The sequence below is a fragment of the Dreissena polymorpha genome, chromosome 7, assembly GCF_020536995.1.
Source record: "Dreissena polymorpha isolate Duluth1 chromosome 7, UMN_Dpol_1.0, whole genome shotgun sequence".
Taxonomy (NCBI): domain Eukaryota; kingdom Metazoa; phylum Mollusca; class Bivalvia; order Myida; family Dreissenidae; genus Dreissena; species Dreissena polymorpha.
In genome coordinates this window covers 61845896-61864227 of record NC_068361.1, presented here as the reverse complement: position 1 = coordinate 61864227, position 18332 = coordinate 61845896, and the positions used below count along the sequence as shown (strand labels likewise).

General features: G+C 31.9%; 1 long non-coding RNA gene across 1 annotated transcript; it reads right to left on the bottom strand.

Moving 5' to 3' along the window:
- Positions 1-13235: 13235 nt before the first annotated feature.
- Positions 13236-17820, bottom strand: LOC127837862 (uncharacterized). Its single transcript, XR_008029506.1, has 4 exons — positions 17806-17820; positions 15900-15998; positions 14407-14474; positions 13236-13882 (listed from the first exon to the last, which is right to left on the bottom strand). It is a non-coding gene; the product is annotated as an uncharacterized LOC127837862 (long non-coding RNA).
- Positions 17821-18332: the final 512 nt, after the last annotated feature.

Here is an 18332-nt window from a genome sequence, read left to right as displayed (position 1 = left end):
AATGTTTTAGACTTATTTCTGAACATGTATGTTAACAATATTAAAAATATTGCGATATCTTACGTTTTTTGTTACCGTTTTCGTAAATGTATAACTATGAATGATGATGGATTTTTTCATAGAATAAAATTATTTGTCCAACGAAAAGAAGCCTTTAATATAGATGTGCGCTTCAAACAGCATTAAGTGAAGTATCTGAAAGCGTTCATTATTGTCGTCGGCATAATCTAAGTTAAATTCATATAAAGAAATAAATCTATAACGAAAACATTTTGGCAACATAATGTTCAGACCTGAAATAGCACATCACTATTTAAATAGTTGTACAATTAAAATCCAATATGCTTAGTTGAAATAGTTCATTGATTTTTATATTGCGTCATATTAATACTGAACTAGCTTTGCATAAACATATATCCTTTTTCTTTGACATATGTTTTCTCTTAAAACACATGTGTAAACACAGATGATGGCATTGTCAACAATCTAGTTCATGATTATTCATACTTAGTCTGATAGCTTTATTATTATTTATTTTATATAAATTTCCAAAATTAGGTTGCATTTTCCCACGTGTGAAATTTTTGTTTAGTGTGATTCATTCGGATTTAATGCAGGAAAAAGGATCATAATTTGTGTTTTCATTTTATTATATTAAGGGCTTGTATGTGTGTTTTTCAGCATTACGGGAAATTTTAAACAAAGCGCTTAAAAAACATATTCCTGGGATTGCATAACTTTTGTTTACATGTGTATACCCTGTTATCCATTCAGGACCATGTTTTATATTCAGCACGACTATAACGTTTTCTCAATATGTGTTCGTTACATAAGAGTAAAGCTCTATTTGCTTCAGCGTTTATTTATGATATAAATAAAATGTTTTAAAGTACCCATATTTACTGACCATGTACGTTAGCACAATTCCGAAAATTGTGAATTATTTTATATATTTTATTACCGTTTTCGTGAATGTATAATTATGTACCATGATGGGTTGAAATATTTTATTTATTTTTATGTTTCGTTATATTAATACTGATATAACTTTGCATAAAAATAAGTCCTTTTCTTAAAAAATTGCTTTCTCTTATAATCACATGTGTAAACACAGATGTTGGGAAAATAGCATTGGCAGCAATCTAGTTGATAAAACATTGTATAATTATATCTGATTACCCATTCTTAGACGGATAGCTTTATTATCATGTATTTTTATATACATTTTCAGAATTAGGTTACATTTGCTACAGTCTGAAACGTATGGTTGGTTTAATTCACTCAGACTTGCTGGAAGAAAAAAGTACCAATAAGAAAGTTTTGAGTTGTCATGTTATTATATTAAGGGTTTGTTGCAGCAATGTGATCAAAATTTTAGATCGTGATAATTTCTTACATGCATTTATATTGTTTTCTACTAAAACAGTATTATGTCGAAGTATATGAACGCATTCTGTTGATGGGGTCAACTTAAATATCTTCATATACAATTAACAATACATAGTTAATGTAGATTTTATGTTGTACTTTTTATATAGAAAAAACGTCAACGCTTATTTTAAATTGACCTGATTCATCACCTATATTTTCTGGATAAATGTTAACTTTATAACATTGACACTCTCATTTGTACGAAAAACTGATTTTAATATCGCCATATAATTATGTAATATGCATACAGTGTACGCCTGAATACGCATCTATGGTAGTCAAATAAAACGCATGTAGAAAAATATACATTAAACCATAATAGTTTAATTATTTCGCTTGCATGGACAAACTTATTCTTTCTGTATGTGTATGTCTAGAATTAGGTGGAATTTTGATCAAAGCGCTTTTTAAAACATATTCCTGGGGTTGCATAATTTGTTTTTGCTCGCGTATACCCTGTAATCCTTTCAGGACCATGTTTAATGTTCATGCCTTTAACGTGTTTTAAATATGCGATCATTATATAAGAGTAAAACTCTATATGCTCCAGCCTTTATTTAGGATAGAAATATAATGTTTTAAAGTACATGTAGTTTCTGATCATGGGCGTTAACACAATTCAACTGTTGTGATATCTTTTACCGGTATATATTTTATAAGCGTTTTTGTAAATGTATATTTACGTACCATACTGGGTTTCAGCATAGCATACAAGTTACTTGTCCAACGAAAAGGAGCCTGTACTATGGATTTGCCCTTAAATCAGCATTTAGTCGAAGTACCTGAACGCTTTCATTTTTGTCGTCGGATAATTTAAGTTCAATTTATATAAAGAAGTAGTCTAAAACAATGATTTTGGCAACAAAATCGTTCACGCCGAGGGGCTATGTCACTTTTGAAGGGCCCAAATGGGCAAAGTCTTCAAAAAAACATGAAATTAAGAATATAATTTGAACATATAATACTGGTATAAACTGGAAATATCTCACGGGAAATGTATTTATGTATTTTGAAATAAAAATCATTTTAGAAATTTGTGTACATATTGATGTCATAACTTTGAGGTTCAATGCCACTGTAATGAAGGTAAACAAGGTGAAACTTCAGCTGCCATAGCGGCACAGCATTCCCATCATCAACCGCGCCTGGTGCTTTATTTACGGCCTATGACCAATTGCCGATCAGCACAGCATAGAACATAACAAAACAACACACATAACAAAGGCCGTTGAATAAAGCTGGTGTCACCGCATTGGAACGGTCAATGCTAAGCATTTGGGGGTTTGAACCGGTTTTAGAGCGCTCAACCTCACATTTGGCCCAGCGATATTCAAAACACACATACGTGTAAATAAACATTTACCTGATAGGATTGTAACACAAATTAAAAGGCAATAAAAGAGAACTACAAATGTTCAATTTAATTACAAATTAATTACTCTATGGTAAGAAGAAACCAGAACAACAGCGCTACAATTTTCTGAGGCACGATGCAATGAACGAACAAGTATCAATTACATCCCATCTTTTGAAAAAAAAAAGCTTTCAAGAAATAACCTCATATAGTTAATTATTCAGAGCATCGTCGCACATGGTCAGGAAGAAGATGCAATTATGGGTGTAAAGAGCCAAATTGTACACCTTGGTTGTGTATATTAATAGAACCGAAATATAAAGTAAGGAAAATAAGTATAACTTATATGATATTTACCACCTAAAAAAAATTCCTTTACAAGCAGTAAAATATGTACTGAAAAGAGAGGGGATTGTTGATAATCATATAAAACTTAAAGGCATTTAGAAAGTAAACAATGTATAATTATACAAATAAAAAATCATAAAAACAAAAACATCCAGACTGAGAAGTATATAAATGAATGCTAGCTAGTCGAAGTCAGCAACTCATTGTACATGGAAAGTTCTTTAAGTGTTTAAGTGTCCGAGTGTCGTATTTTAACACTTTTATCCGCAACAGGCCAAAGGCGCTGTCTCATATTGTTCGCTCGTATGACCCGTCATTCATTAGTTCGATTTGTACTTCGTGTTTTATTTCTTTTTAAACATTCTTATGATTTGTTTCGACCAAATTTCTCTTTTGTCGTTTTTAATATTTGGTTTATTGTACAAATATGTATCAGCATGAGGTATATGTAAAATACAAACAATTTTTATTTAAAATGGGAATCAATTGTCTTGTTGACATCAACAAGCTTTATAATAATGTATTTTTGCATACATTTTAAGAATTCGGTTGCATTTTCCACAGTCTGAACTGTTATGTTTGGTTTCATTCTTTGGGACTTGCTGGAAGAAAAAATATCAATAAAAAAGTTTTGTGTTGTCATGTTATTATATTAAGGGCTTGTTGCAGAAATGTGATCACAGTATTAGAATCTGATAATTTTATTTAGGAATTTATATTGTTTTCTACTAAAAGTATGTTATTTAGGATAGAAATGTTATGTATTAAAGAACATGTAATTTCTGATAGTGGACGTTAACAAATTCAAAAGTTGTGATATCTTTTATATATTTTATTACCGTTTTTGTGAATGTATATTTACGTACCCTGCTGGGTTTCAGCATAGCATACAAGTACTTGTCCAACGAAAAGAAGGCTGCGCTATGGGTTTGCCATTAAATCAGCATTAAGTCGAAGTACCTTAAAGCTTTAATGTTTGTCGTCGGATAATTTAAGTTCAATTTATATAAAGAAATAAGTCTATAACAATGATTTTGGCAACAAAAACGTTGACGACTTTAATAGTATATCACCATTTAAACAGATGCAAAATTTAAATCCAACTGCTAAGATGAACTAGTTTTTTTGTTTCGTCATATTAATACTGAATGAACTTTGCATAAAAACCATTTTCTTTAACAAATGCTTTCTCTAATAATCACATGTGTAAACACAGATGTTGGGAAAGTAGCATTGCCAACAATCTAGTTCATAATATTATCTGATTATTCATACTTACACGGATAGCTTTATTTTTATTTATTTTATATACATTTTCAGAATAAGGTTGCATTTTCAACATTGTGAAATGTTATGGTTGGTGTTTAGTTGTGAGCTTTAGCTCACAACTAATGTAGAGAGGCAGTTTTGCAATTCAGTCTGCTTTAGCTAGGCTATGAACGATAACTGCAAGTAAGTCTGCTGTAAGCTATGCTATGAACGATAACCACTTCCTGCCTGCACTACCTGCATTGACATTATGCAGAAGACGAATGTTAGGAGCGTCTGCGCTACTACTGCAGTGTGTGTATTTAATCAATAGTGTTTAACAGCTTGTAAGACGACATTGGCAAGTCTAGTGTTTATCATTGAAATCTGTATATATTGGCTGCTTTCAGAGAAAACGGGCCTTAATGCATGTCAAATATGATTAGCCTGTACACATTGAGCCTGTGTAATTCGCACAAGCTAATCAAGGACGACACTTTCTGATTGTATGGTGTTTTTCGTTTAAAGACAGTATCTGGTACTGGGATGACAATTAATGCATATGCAAAAAGCCCTGTTTTCCCAAAATGAAGCTTAAATCATCTTTTTTATTTATGTTATAAAAAACCCATCTCAACCTGTGCTTTAAGACACACTCTTTATAAATTGAATGGGGTGTATTCATTTCAAACTTGCGATATAAAATGCTATAACATAATTTTGAAAACTGAGTTGCGTCTAAGATTATACAACAGCGAACAACTTCAGTGCCCCTAGCGCTTTGATATTCACACGGACTTGCTGGAAGAAAAGAACGTATCAATAAAAAGTTTTGTGTTGCCATGTTATTATATTAAGGGCGTGTTGCAGCCATGTGATAAAAGTTTTAGCTTCTGTTATTTTCTTTCATACATTTAGTTTGTTTTCTACCAAAACAGTATTATGTCGAAGTATATAAACGCATTCTCTTGATGGTGTCAAATTAAATATCTATATCTATATAAAATTTAATGATATACAAAATGAAGATGTTATGATGTATTTTAATACCAAAAAAAACGTTAACATATTAACGTATATTGTAAATTGACTTGACTCACTACTTATTTGTTCTGGTTAATATTAAACTTATATCATTGAAACTCTCATTTGTACGAAATAATATGATATCGCCTTATTGTTATGTAAGAATTATATGCAAACAGTGTACGCCTGAATAAACATATATGGTAGACAAATAAAAACGCATAAAGGAATATATACATTTTACCATAATAGTTGAATTATTTTGCATGCATGGACAAGCTGATAATTTCTATGCGTGTGTATTTCCATCATTACGGGGAATTTTTAAACAAAGCGTTTAAAACATATTCATGGGGTTGCATAACGTTTGTTTACACGTGTTACCACTGGAATCCATTCAGGACCATGTTTATGTTCAGCATGTCTATAACGTTTTCTAAATATATATTCGATATATAAGAGTATAACTCTAGTTGCCCGAGCGTTTATTTAGGATATAAATGTTATGTTTAAAGCACCTGTAATTACTGATCATGTGCCTTAACACAATGACGAAAATTGTAATATCTTTTATATATTTTATTACCGTTGATAATTATATACCATGATATATTTCAGCATAGCATACAGGTATTTGTCCAACGAAAAGAAGACTACAATGGGTTTGCCCTTAAATGATCATTAAGTCGAAGTACCTGAACGCTTTCATTTTTGTCGTCGGATAATTTAAGTTCATGGACAAACTGATACTTTCTATGTGTGTGAATTTTCAGCATAATGGGGAATTCCAAACTAAGCGCTTTTCTAAACATATTTCGAGAATTATATGATTGTTGTTTACACGCATATAAACTGTAATTCATTCGGGACCATGTTTTGTGTACAGCATGCCTACATAACTTTTACTACCTATGTGTTCATTGTTACGGTTAAATCTGAAGTTGCTCCTGCGTTTTATAGGATAGAAATGTTGATCTTACGTTTAAAATTGTTAAATTGTTAATACTAAATTTACGTTTTAAATTCTGAGCATGTATGTCAACAAAATTTCAGAAGTTGTGATATTTTTATACATATTTTAACCGTTTTCTTAAATGTTTAATTATGTGCCGTGTTGGATTTTAGCATAGTATACGAGTATTTGTCCAATGAAAAGGAGCCTGACTGTACTATAGGTATGCCCATATGTAAGTTTTTAGTCAAAGACCCTAAAAGCTTCCATTTATTTGACGTCTCGATAATGCAGGGTTCATTTAAATATAGAAATAAATATATAACAGCCATTTTGGCAATACAACTGAACACATATTACACGTATACACACATATGTTGCGAGAATAGCATTGTCAAAATCAAAATAAGATCTGAATTAGCCAAAAGGAGGTTCTCATAACGAAGATTAAAATATTTATAAACTTCGCTCATTCAGACATTTTTGTTCTTAATTTTCAAACGGGTTATTGACGAGAAGCATTTTTGAAGAACAGATAAAGACATGTTTTAAATTTCGCTGAAAAAATGGTAATACAAAAAAAACGAGTATGCTCTAACTTTTGTATATTTTTAAACAACTATTGACAATTATAAGACCAATTTTCGTTTTAAATGGTAAAAATAAACTTTTTAGCACAATCAATCTGTAATATGACCAACAACACAACTAAAACGACCCAAGAATTAGTTTGACTCATACTATAATTGTTGTTATATAATGTTGACGCTGTAATACAATTTTAATATTCGAATTTGAATTCAATGACTATATACCGTTAAAATTGGTAAGCACAGCAAGATCAAAATCAGCGTTAAGGTGCTGAGCTTCTTAAGTCTGTAATTGCTACCATTAACTGCGTAGCAGTTTCCGGTTTAGAAAAGAAAACTAAGTGTTTTTGGACAAGTCGAAATTTTGAAATGTATTTCTTATATATTAAACAACAAAACAACGAAATGTAAAATGTACAGACATCTGCAGCGTTCGAAACTTGTTCTTTACAGGGTCCAACCGAAAACATATATTATTGGTTTAGAAGAATAAAATCCACATATTTTAAAATGCGCCCTAAGGCTGGATTTCATAACCACATACATACTTTTTTTAAAGAAAAATCATGAAAAATGCATGTTCTATTGTAAAACGTCTTCAAATGTATCAATATACTTGCTATATCATGCTCTACAAGCATACTAATTTTTAAAGCGGAATAGTTAACAGGTAATTAATAATTAATTAAGAGAATTAAGTCACCTTCGCCATAATGGTCGAGGTCGACTTAACTCTGCAAAATTGAATTTCGGCTTCGCCCAACGGTCGCGATAGTATTTATATATATATATATATATATATATATATATATATATATATATATATATATATATATATATATATATATATATATATACAATTTAAGGTAACTTTGTGAGGGACATACATTTGTTACAAATCATCAGACTAGGACAAGCTGATGGTATGTGTATCTCCTCTTGGTAGTGATTCTTCCATTGAAGCTCATTGAATTACATTATTTAGTAACTGATGTTGAGATAGACGGACAAACAGACAGATAAATATATGATAACCCCAAAAATAATTTAGGGGGTATCATAAAACATATAGACAACACTAACCGATGGTTTGTTTGGTTGTCTAATTCCAGTATATGTTCCCATTCTTGGGAGGGCTAATTCAGAAAGCATTAACGTCATATAGAAGGCTAGCAATTTGGGTAACATTTCCGTCTCTCATAATTTACAGTTCCTTTGTATTCGTTCAATGAACATGTCATATGGTTTTTTTCGTCTTACCACAAAATCACACCATGGTTTTTCAAAGATATTTAATTGTCATTGAATTTGGTAATAAAAGCTATGGGTTTTTTAAGCTGAATTTTCTCTTTTACACATTCCAAACAAAAATTTGGCACTTTTTCCACAGCTTCTTTTATTAAATATGAATTTTTTGAAGCAGATTCTTAATTTCCAAAAGACCATTAGATTCTTATAATAAGACAATTCCATCAGTTGAAGCTGCTAGAAAGGGGTGTTCTTTACAAATTCTCAATCCAGTTCTCTGTATTTCAACATTTCCTTTAACATTTTTATATTCTATGATCGTATTGTCCTCTTGACTGTTCTAGTCCTCTTATTGAATGGATGTTACCAAAGAATTTGGAATACAGCATATTACTGACTAAAGCTGTAGATACATTTGTGTTGCGGCGAGAAATAACCTTTCCAAAGTTTGAGCTAGTTAGCCTAATACTTCTTCGGTTTTTCCATAATTCTGATTGGGATTGATTAATTGTTGTTTTTTTCAATATCGCTTATTTCAGTATCTGTTTTTAATATTTGACATTCATAAAATTGGTCACACACAGTTTTAAGTTGGTCTGCTGGTACATCAGGTGAATCATCTAAATTGCACCCATAATTAATTTTAGCTTTTTTACAAGTGTTTTCCTTCAAATTTTGAAATTTACGTTTACGTCTTAATGATTTACTTTCTGGTTTAGCCTGATATTTGGCACTTGCATAATTTTTCTTGGTTTGTCTGTGCACAGCTTCAAAAAATACTGTCCACCTTGTTCTTTGGTTACATGTTTAAATGTTCTTACAGACCGTTCCTCACCCAGGTTTTTTCGCAAAGCACCACCAAAACATCGTGCGTGCCAAGATCCTCTTCAACATTGATTCACAACCTTTTTTTCCATCAAATTTTATTCTTATTGACATCCAGCTTTCGCATAAATTGGTGGTAAAATTTCCTATCAAACGATCGCTTTTGTTTACAATTCATTCGGTTTAAAAATAATTGCACATTCCTTACTACTTCTGTTAATTCCGCCTTTTGACAATGTTTCGTTAATGCATTTCGGCTGTTTTCCATTTCAAGATGTGAAGGCAATTTCCAAAATTCATATTGTTCGTCTATAGTTTCATTAAAATAATCAGTATCTCCATTTTATTATTTAATTTATCAACACTGTCAATGTTTTGTTTTTCAATCTTCTTGGTGCAGAAAATACTACATTTATCGTGAAAGCCTAAAATGTGATATATAGAGTTTATTATGTCTTTTTTCAATTGTTTAGGGTCATTTTCGGAAGATCTCATTTTGAACGCATCTCACAGCGGTTGTGAGCCTTACCCGATTCAGTTTTGTTAGTTTTCCTTTTTATTTTAGGTGAGGTTTTTCAGCCACAAGCTTTTCCAGGTTTGCTCTTAAGCATTTGCACGTGTGGTTTGCACATTCCAGTTTTTTTTTATACTTTTACCCCATACAGGAATTTGTTCTTGAAGTTGGGGATACACAGAACTGTCTCCATCCTCTATCATGTAAATGTATCTCAGCCCATGTGTAGATTCTGCTTCAAGGAAGCCCTGAACTATAATATCGGTTTCCATTGCCTGGGAACTTTAATGCCAGTTTTTAAAACATTGATGTGGTTTAACTTCAGTATTCGTATTTTTTGACCTAGAGCACAATATGCAATACTTATTTCTGATGTACAATAGTTTCTTCGTTTCTGCCCCGAAAATAACAGCTACACCACCTGATGCGTTATATGTGTTCTTGTGTGTCCTTTTGGACCAGCCACCATCACAAATGACAGTAATATAGGGGATTCCTTCATGAAAATGCCCCTTTTCAATAGCTTTACGCCTCTCTTCTGCACCAGCCTTCAACATTTCATCTTTAATGGACTTTGACCATCATTCACCAATAGTGTGTTCCAAGCTAGAAAACATATTTGATGTTAAAGGGGGTATATTTAAAGTGCTTAGTTGTTCTTGCAGGTCAGTTGCACCTCCTCCACTTGTCATAGTTCCCCAAACAGCTCTAACATTAACGTCGAAAAGTCCATTACGCTGTCTTTTACTTGTTTCCAGTTTGAACTCTTTATTACATCCGGCACATATGGCCATCAAAATGCTTAAAAGTCCACTCTTGCATTTTTCATATTTAAGAGTCATGGGGCTTTTATTTTTTGTTGCAATAATAATTGCTTTGGGACACAAACATACATGCGCTGTAATGGTAGATATATGTTCTTGCAAACAATCTAATTTAATCACACGATTACCTGTCAATTCTTTCTTGTGTTTATTCATTCTAAATTTCAATTTATTCTTACCACTCTTTAGCAGTCTGCTGCTCCCCGCAGAATTGAATCTTATGCGACGCACTACCAACTTTGTTCCACAATTATTTGTAATTATCACTATTTGATATTGACTTACATGTTTATCAACACCAGTTTTGTATTTTTCTCTCATGTGGCGAAATAAAGCTGACTGTTTTCTCTTACTCTTTTGACTGTTGCGGCCAACAGCTTGTCCAAATAACCTTTTATTTATTCCATACTTGCCCTTCTTCATTACAGCCATAATTAAAACAATTGTAACACAGAGGAGTACACAAAAAATGAAGTTTAAAGCACTAAACAAACTTTTAGTCGAATACGCTACACACTGTGACACGTATGATCCACCATGCTTTTCTCAATTTTCAATCACGTAATTTTACGTTACAATACACCGTGAAACTTACCTTATGTATATCGAAACATCGAAACACAAAATCATTAAACGGTTGGTAGAAAATTGTTTATATTAGTTAATAAACGTATTTCAATGATTAACTTGCCTTGATCAACAACAGGTTAACTCAGCAACACCAATTTGTCGACAACACTTGCCGTTGACTGTTGTTACCATCGTCGGAAGTGGACCGAATGGCATACATTTAAAAAACCCGGATGTTCGTGCAAGAAAATAAAATCGTTCAACAAAAAAATGGAAAGCAGTTATATTTGTGTTTTTTGGATATTAATTTCAGTCTATTACGAATAAAATGCAAATATACATCAGAAAAAACTGTATGCATGATGTATTTTTCACATGTATAGTGTTTTTGTATTAAAAAAACAACAACAACAACATACAGAGTTATCGTTCGTGATGTGTGCGGTGTACTACTATAGTTATACGGTTGTAAAAATGGAAAACCATCGTCATGTCAATTTTTCATCGTGTTTATTTAAGCGTCATAGCCGAGAAATATGTTGTGATCGTTCATTTCAAGGTATGCATTTTTCATAACAGTTCTTTTTTTTTTAAATGTGAGTAGTTTTGAGGTGCAAAAATGTTTTAGTGTCATTTTCGAGCCATGCTGGTTTGTTTACATTTTGTTATGAATGAAAACAATGGCGATACCGAACGTCATTAGTGTGCGACGTATTAATTAGGGTCTGTTCTTCTCAACGGGGGTAAATTACATTACAATCCTCTAAGACTTTGTTCTTCAGATATTCATTTTTACATGTGAACAAACAGTTTGTGTCCAATTGGTCTCCTATTTGTGTTTGGACGCCCAGCGATTTAGCTATTGTTTCACAGGTCGTAGAACTATTAATGGACATATTCAATTTTAGTGTATGCAGTTCAATATTGTAAACTCCAGTGGTGACTGATATATAACTAATTTTAAATCACAAGTATAAAGGCAGCAGAAAAATTTGTATCCATTTTTTAAAGCATTTTCAATCATTTCAGAAAGTGAAATGTCCTTAACTTCATTGACGTTGCCAATAAAATAAAGCTGTTATCACGAGAGTCCAGATGGTATAACTTGAAAAGTGGATTGAAATAGTAATTATCCCTGTATGCATGAGGAAACTGGTGCTTATTCAGTTCCCTATTTATGCTTGGAAAGTCGTCGAAGAAGGCTGGAGAAGGGAAGTAACTGCGCGTGGACCAGATTGTGGATATGAAAAACACATAACAGGGCTTGAACGGCACGTGAATCGCATTGTTAATACACGCTTTCTCCTGTTCAAGCCCTCCTTTTGCCAAGTTTCTGCACCCCGCCAGAGGGCATTATAGATAGAGTTTATGCAATAATATTGGAATAAAGCATCATAATATAAATATTTCTCGACTAATGACTTTAACAATCACTGATTGATTTCCAGTATTTTTAATGACGCCCTTTTCACAATATTAAAATATTCTCCATATCACAATAGTCTGGCGATTGATAACATGTATTCTTGCATACAATTTCCAGATTCTATACTTGTTCATTGTACAAATAAGACAAATAAAATACACATATTGTTATACAAAACAACTGAAGCGACACAGGGAATAACTTTAAATACTTCTGTTTCAGTTGCTATTTATCATAAATCAACGTGAACATATATAACATAACCCACATGCAAATATGAACATACAATAATGGACCTTTAAATGGTCTTCAAACAATTTTATCATGCCATTTCGTTACGGCTATACATGTACTTGTACAGTATATAAAGTAAACAAGCCGATTTATGGAACACTGTAAATTTGCAGGACATATACAGTGACTTTGTCTAAATAATAAACTAAAAAGTCGACGAAACAAAATGTTACGTGTTCCAAACATATAATAAACAACAAATCAAGCAATAATCATAATAAATGGCAAACCAATAAAATCAAATCGATACAAACTGATGTTTCTAAGAAATGATGTCAAGGAGCGTAGGATTGAGTATAATTTTCACACATGCGATAGCGCGTCATTCTTGCGTAAATGAAGTACGCGGGAAAAGTAAAAAGCCAACAAATCTAAGATTAAGCGCGATTGATTGTGCACCCTAACTAATTTTGTATTGTACAGTTTCCAATAGTAAACTTTTATTAGTTAAACAGTTTATGGCCCATGACATTTCCAAACTATGTTTAATAACATATTACCATTATATATATATATATATATATATATATATATATATATATATATATATATATATATATATATATATATATATTCCTTTCGGGATTATTATTACGGAAGTTAACAATACACATTTCAAATGAAGAAATGGAGGACATCTGTTGCCAGATGATTATGCTGAATAATGAATTTTACACCAATAATGTTACATTTATTCGGTATTATTCAGAACAATATTTAAACAGGAATACAATATATCGGGTATGTTTTTTTTTCACTTCAAGTAAGAGTATACAATTTTCAGCTCACAATATTTAACCAATAATACTAGGTTATTTAACAGCAATGTGTATAAAAGGGTGATATATTTGTACGATTACATAGACGTTGTGAGTTAAATATTTTTACAATTATTTTTAACTTGGGCCGTTCTCAATGAATATATTGGACGAACGCACGAGCAATACGGACACAATATTTGACGGTCACGTGGAACGAATGACTACAACTGATTGGATGGTATCATTAATTATGTAACAATGTTATATAGCTCACTACGGAACATAACATTAATGAAATCGTGCACTTATTAAACACCAAATAAAAATTAGCACAATACCTAAATATTCCGTAAAGTATCATGTAAATAACAAAATAATATGTAAATATGATCCGTCAAGAGACAAAGGATATATTCCCTGATGCTGACGTATTAGCCTGGCTTCTAGTTCATCAGTGACCGGTTAAGACATCTGAAATAGCGTTGCATGTATCAACATATAAACACGTGTACTAAAGTTATAGGAATATTGATAATACGGAGTGAATCTAAATTGAACATGTTTCATTATTTTGTCTATATCGATAAAGCGTATGAATAATGTAAAAATAATTAACATGATATTACACATATTTTGTACAGTTGGGCGAGCATTTAAACCAGAAAAAAACTAAATAAGCGAATTATACTTAAAGTTTATTGTATACTGAAAGACAAAATATTGCAGCTTCAAAAGAAAGATGTTTGCTTAAAATACTTTGCTTTCAAGGATGTATGCTTAGATAATGCTTCTGGCATGTACTAGTATGTTTACTGCGTTTGTTTGTCACATTTAAAATGGAACCTACTGCTGAAACAGTCAATTGTTGTATGTGTCTTTTTAAAATGACAAGATTAAATGATATCATCAAATATATTTAATGAATACAGACTACAGTCTTATAGTTTAATAATCTAATATAAATTCAGCAAACATTATTCAAACATATGTATTACCGATATAATCTTTTATGTTTTCCTTTCGCTGAGCGATTTCGTAAGCAACGTGAGTATAATAGGTTGAGCTGAAATGGTTGTTGAAGAAGAAAAAATAATGATGTAGAATAAATTAACGATTATTATGACGTTTAATTATGCCGCAGACACAGAACAAAAAGCGGATGTCGTCCACATAAGCAAGGGTTAAAGAGTTTCCGTAAAGCTTTATGTAATATATTACAGTACTATCCCAAACGAGGTCGCCGTCAATTGTGCCAAAGGTCTTCTGAAAAGACGCAAAAGTTGCTTATTTAATACTTACATAAACGTGTATGTTACGTTTAAAAAAATGTATTTAATTGTTGTAAAAATAAAAGCAGATATCGATTAAAGACGCCGATGGTAGGTCCTTTGCACGCACATTGTCTTTGTACATAATGACTCCATAGGAGACTTAACTTCTTTAGTGTCTCTCAAAATGATATTATGGGCATTTTTCACTGTTTAATTGAGCTGAAAAGAATTAACAGGTGAAAATAAATAGTTAAATTGATGTTGTGACCAATTATCTACAACTCATCTAGCTACCAGTTGTTTATAAAACATATATATTATTTTCGTTATTTTACAAGACTACCCAGTCCTCTAAGCCGAAATGATCCGAAAAACAAAATTGTGTCTTTGTGTCGTATGAACGAATCTGCATGAAAAATACATTTAGACTTATATCGTACATCGAATTATTTCTGTCGTCAGTTGTCAAAACGAAAGTAAGGTTGATATTCAAATGGATTATTTTTCATTTTCCGGGATATTGGTTTTGTATGTTGATGCTGCATTAACAACTATAAGTGTATATGAGGTCAAAACACCAAAAATAAACAACGGTTGCGATAGACATCTATATACGGTTAGATGCCCATAATATCACTTTAAATTTTTAGAATACGTTTTAAAAGAGAAAGAATATCTGATGACTTTTGAAGATTAAATATGATTATTTGCTGTTCTAATGCAAAGAAAAAAAATGTTTCCCTTATCGAATTTAATTGGTCTAAAACAAATTCATTATTTGCGATTAAAATGTTGCCAATGCATTATTGATGAATATACATGAACAAAAACTATTCGAAGAGGTTGCTTTGAAAGTGTTACGACACCGATTGTGAAACGAAAGGCAATTAAACGGTGTTTTGAAGACTGTAAAACGCTCATATAAAATTGAATTAAATACAAATGTCAAAATATACACTTAAAATTTAATTACGCTGAATTATTCACTATAGAGCATGAATGAAATACTTACAGCAATTGTGTTGCCGTACGGCATGTTACTCATGCGTGATTGCATACAATTTTAGATCTACGTAGTACCCAATTCACGATCCCTCATCATTGTGTCATTCTTCATATAATAACGAGGATGACCTTTTTGAGGTCAAACATTAAACACACAATACGTGGCGTAATAAAAAAATGATTTTGATATGAAACATTTAATACACACATACCCTTCTCCAAATGCGTGTATGCAGTTATTCAATCTGTTTTCGAACATTTTACGGTCCGTTTCAAGGACGTGTAAAGCCTCTGGTGCGCCTTTCGTTTGTCTGCATAAACAATAAACGCTCGATCAGGCCTCCACCCCACCCCCACAAATGCGTTTAAAATACAACTTCAACACATCACACGATTATTTTCGTATGGAAAGCACCAACTTCTATGAATGTATTCTTTCTTTCAATAGCGTTCATGCGATCATGTAATATCAAGGGCATGACATGGGGATTAAAAGAAGTGTTAAATGAACAAGGATAAGATCGTCGTAAGACTTCTATGCAAGAAGAGTCTTGTATATAACTTTTATTTATTTTTGTCATCTACTGAAAGCACAATAACTGCCTTTGTTGAATAAGGTAGCTAATCTATTTAATCTAGTCAGGGTATTCTAAAGATGGAAATGATTATGGCGTTTTTCTTGCGCACGTATCCTTTACATGTTCTTTATTTGAAACAAACAATGCCTATCCATGCACTGGATTCTTTAGGGCAATGTATATATTACATGTACAAAGTATCGACAAATTGTATTCTTGACGATTTTTTTCTAGAGCCGTGGTATGTATAGATTTATATAATGAAGCAGTTGTTCCTTTCTTATTATATGCGTTCATTTTAGTTGTTCGACCAACACGATATGCAATGTGTTTAAATATTCAAAGTTGCATTAAAAAGGTTTGTAGGCTGCCGTTTTAGCTCCGCAAATTGTTATTTCACAATACTATATCCATTAGATTAATGAATATATTTATCACAGAAATTAATGGATGTGAATTGCAAGAACAAAATTTGTATAATGTATATATATTAAAAATATTTTGACAATTAATCAACATATAAAGTTCAAGAATGAAAAAGCATTAACTTAAAGATAGTTAACTCACTTTTATATATAATAGATTCATATATGCTAATTAGTGTTTCGTCTTCGACATTGAGTAAGAAGCATAGATAAATAAATTGTTTAGGGCTCAATTTGAAGTATTTATTAGCTATGGAAACATTTTAACGCACATTGTCAAAATATGAAACTACGTTAAAACAAAGAAGAAATAAAAGGCACAATATTACCAGCCGTGTTAAACCCAAAATACGAATCTAGCATAACGTTTTCTTCTTTGAAAAGACGTTATTAACATAGGTTAGATAACGTTTATTAAACATGCTTCAAGTTGTCAGACGCAGGTTCAAACAATGTATTTTTAAATATAATATAAACAAATTTTTTATACACAACACGACATTTGTCCAAAGTGCACTGATGCTCTTTATTTTACTTGTGTCTTAAATCGCCTATAATGTCAAAATCAATCTGTCTATGGCGAAATTTAGTTTTTACCGGTTAATGTGAACTTTACATTTGTGGTAATGAGACTGGGGATATTTTAGGCATTTAGTCTCCTCGAGTAATCGAGACGAGTTTGAGTAATCGAGACGAGTTTGCAAGCGATTCGTAATCGTATGATGGTGTGCATTGTTGGGATACCATGGCTTAAACATGACATTTATCTTCGTTCTATTATTGTGACAAAGACCTTTAAGTTAAGAGACTGGTAATATACATGAAATGTCGACTTATTATTATGGTCAGTTGGGCCACAGATGAACAGACAGACAGACGGAAAGGGATAATGTTTTGTGCCGCGTTCTTCAAACTCAGACAAAAAATCTCGGAGAACACTTGTAGATGATGTACGTTATGTAATAATATTCAATGATCTAATCTTCGCTTGAGACATGAGAGCGGTTATTTATGGTAAGTCTTATACAAATTGAAACGTGACAAAATCTTTGTCAGTAATATAATGACTTGCATTTCGAATTTAATCATGAGAATGCAATGAATAAAATACTTACAACATCAGATGATACCTGAAATGGGAAGGTCAAGAATCAAGTAAATAATCATTTGATTGCATATGATGCTGTTAGTAAACATACCAACTCACTGAATGCCGCTCGACACCACAAGGAGATACACATCAATCAACGCAACACACGACTAAAAACTTGAAATCGCAACTTGTAATAAAACTTTCACAGACTCAAGTTATTTGAATATTTGATTGGTTTATTGTGTCGCACTAGATTTTGAAATGACGTGTTGCGGTAGAAAATCGCACTGTCAAAGTTAATTTAACGAACATGTCGGTAGTTTTATATATCGACAATTTTGTTTTTACGGAAACACCTGTTGCACATTAGCTGTATGCTCTTTGTGCATATTACAATAGAATAAGAGATTGAAATCAACTACAGAACATAACAGTGGCAGGACAAATAATTATACCATCGCTGTCCTTAAACGGCACTATAGCAATGAAATCTGATTCCTAAGTCTACACAAACCTTTCGTATCGCGTGATTGAAATGACTAGGTATGT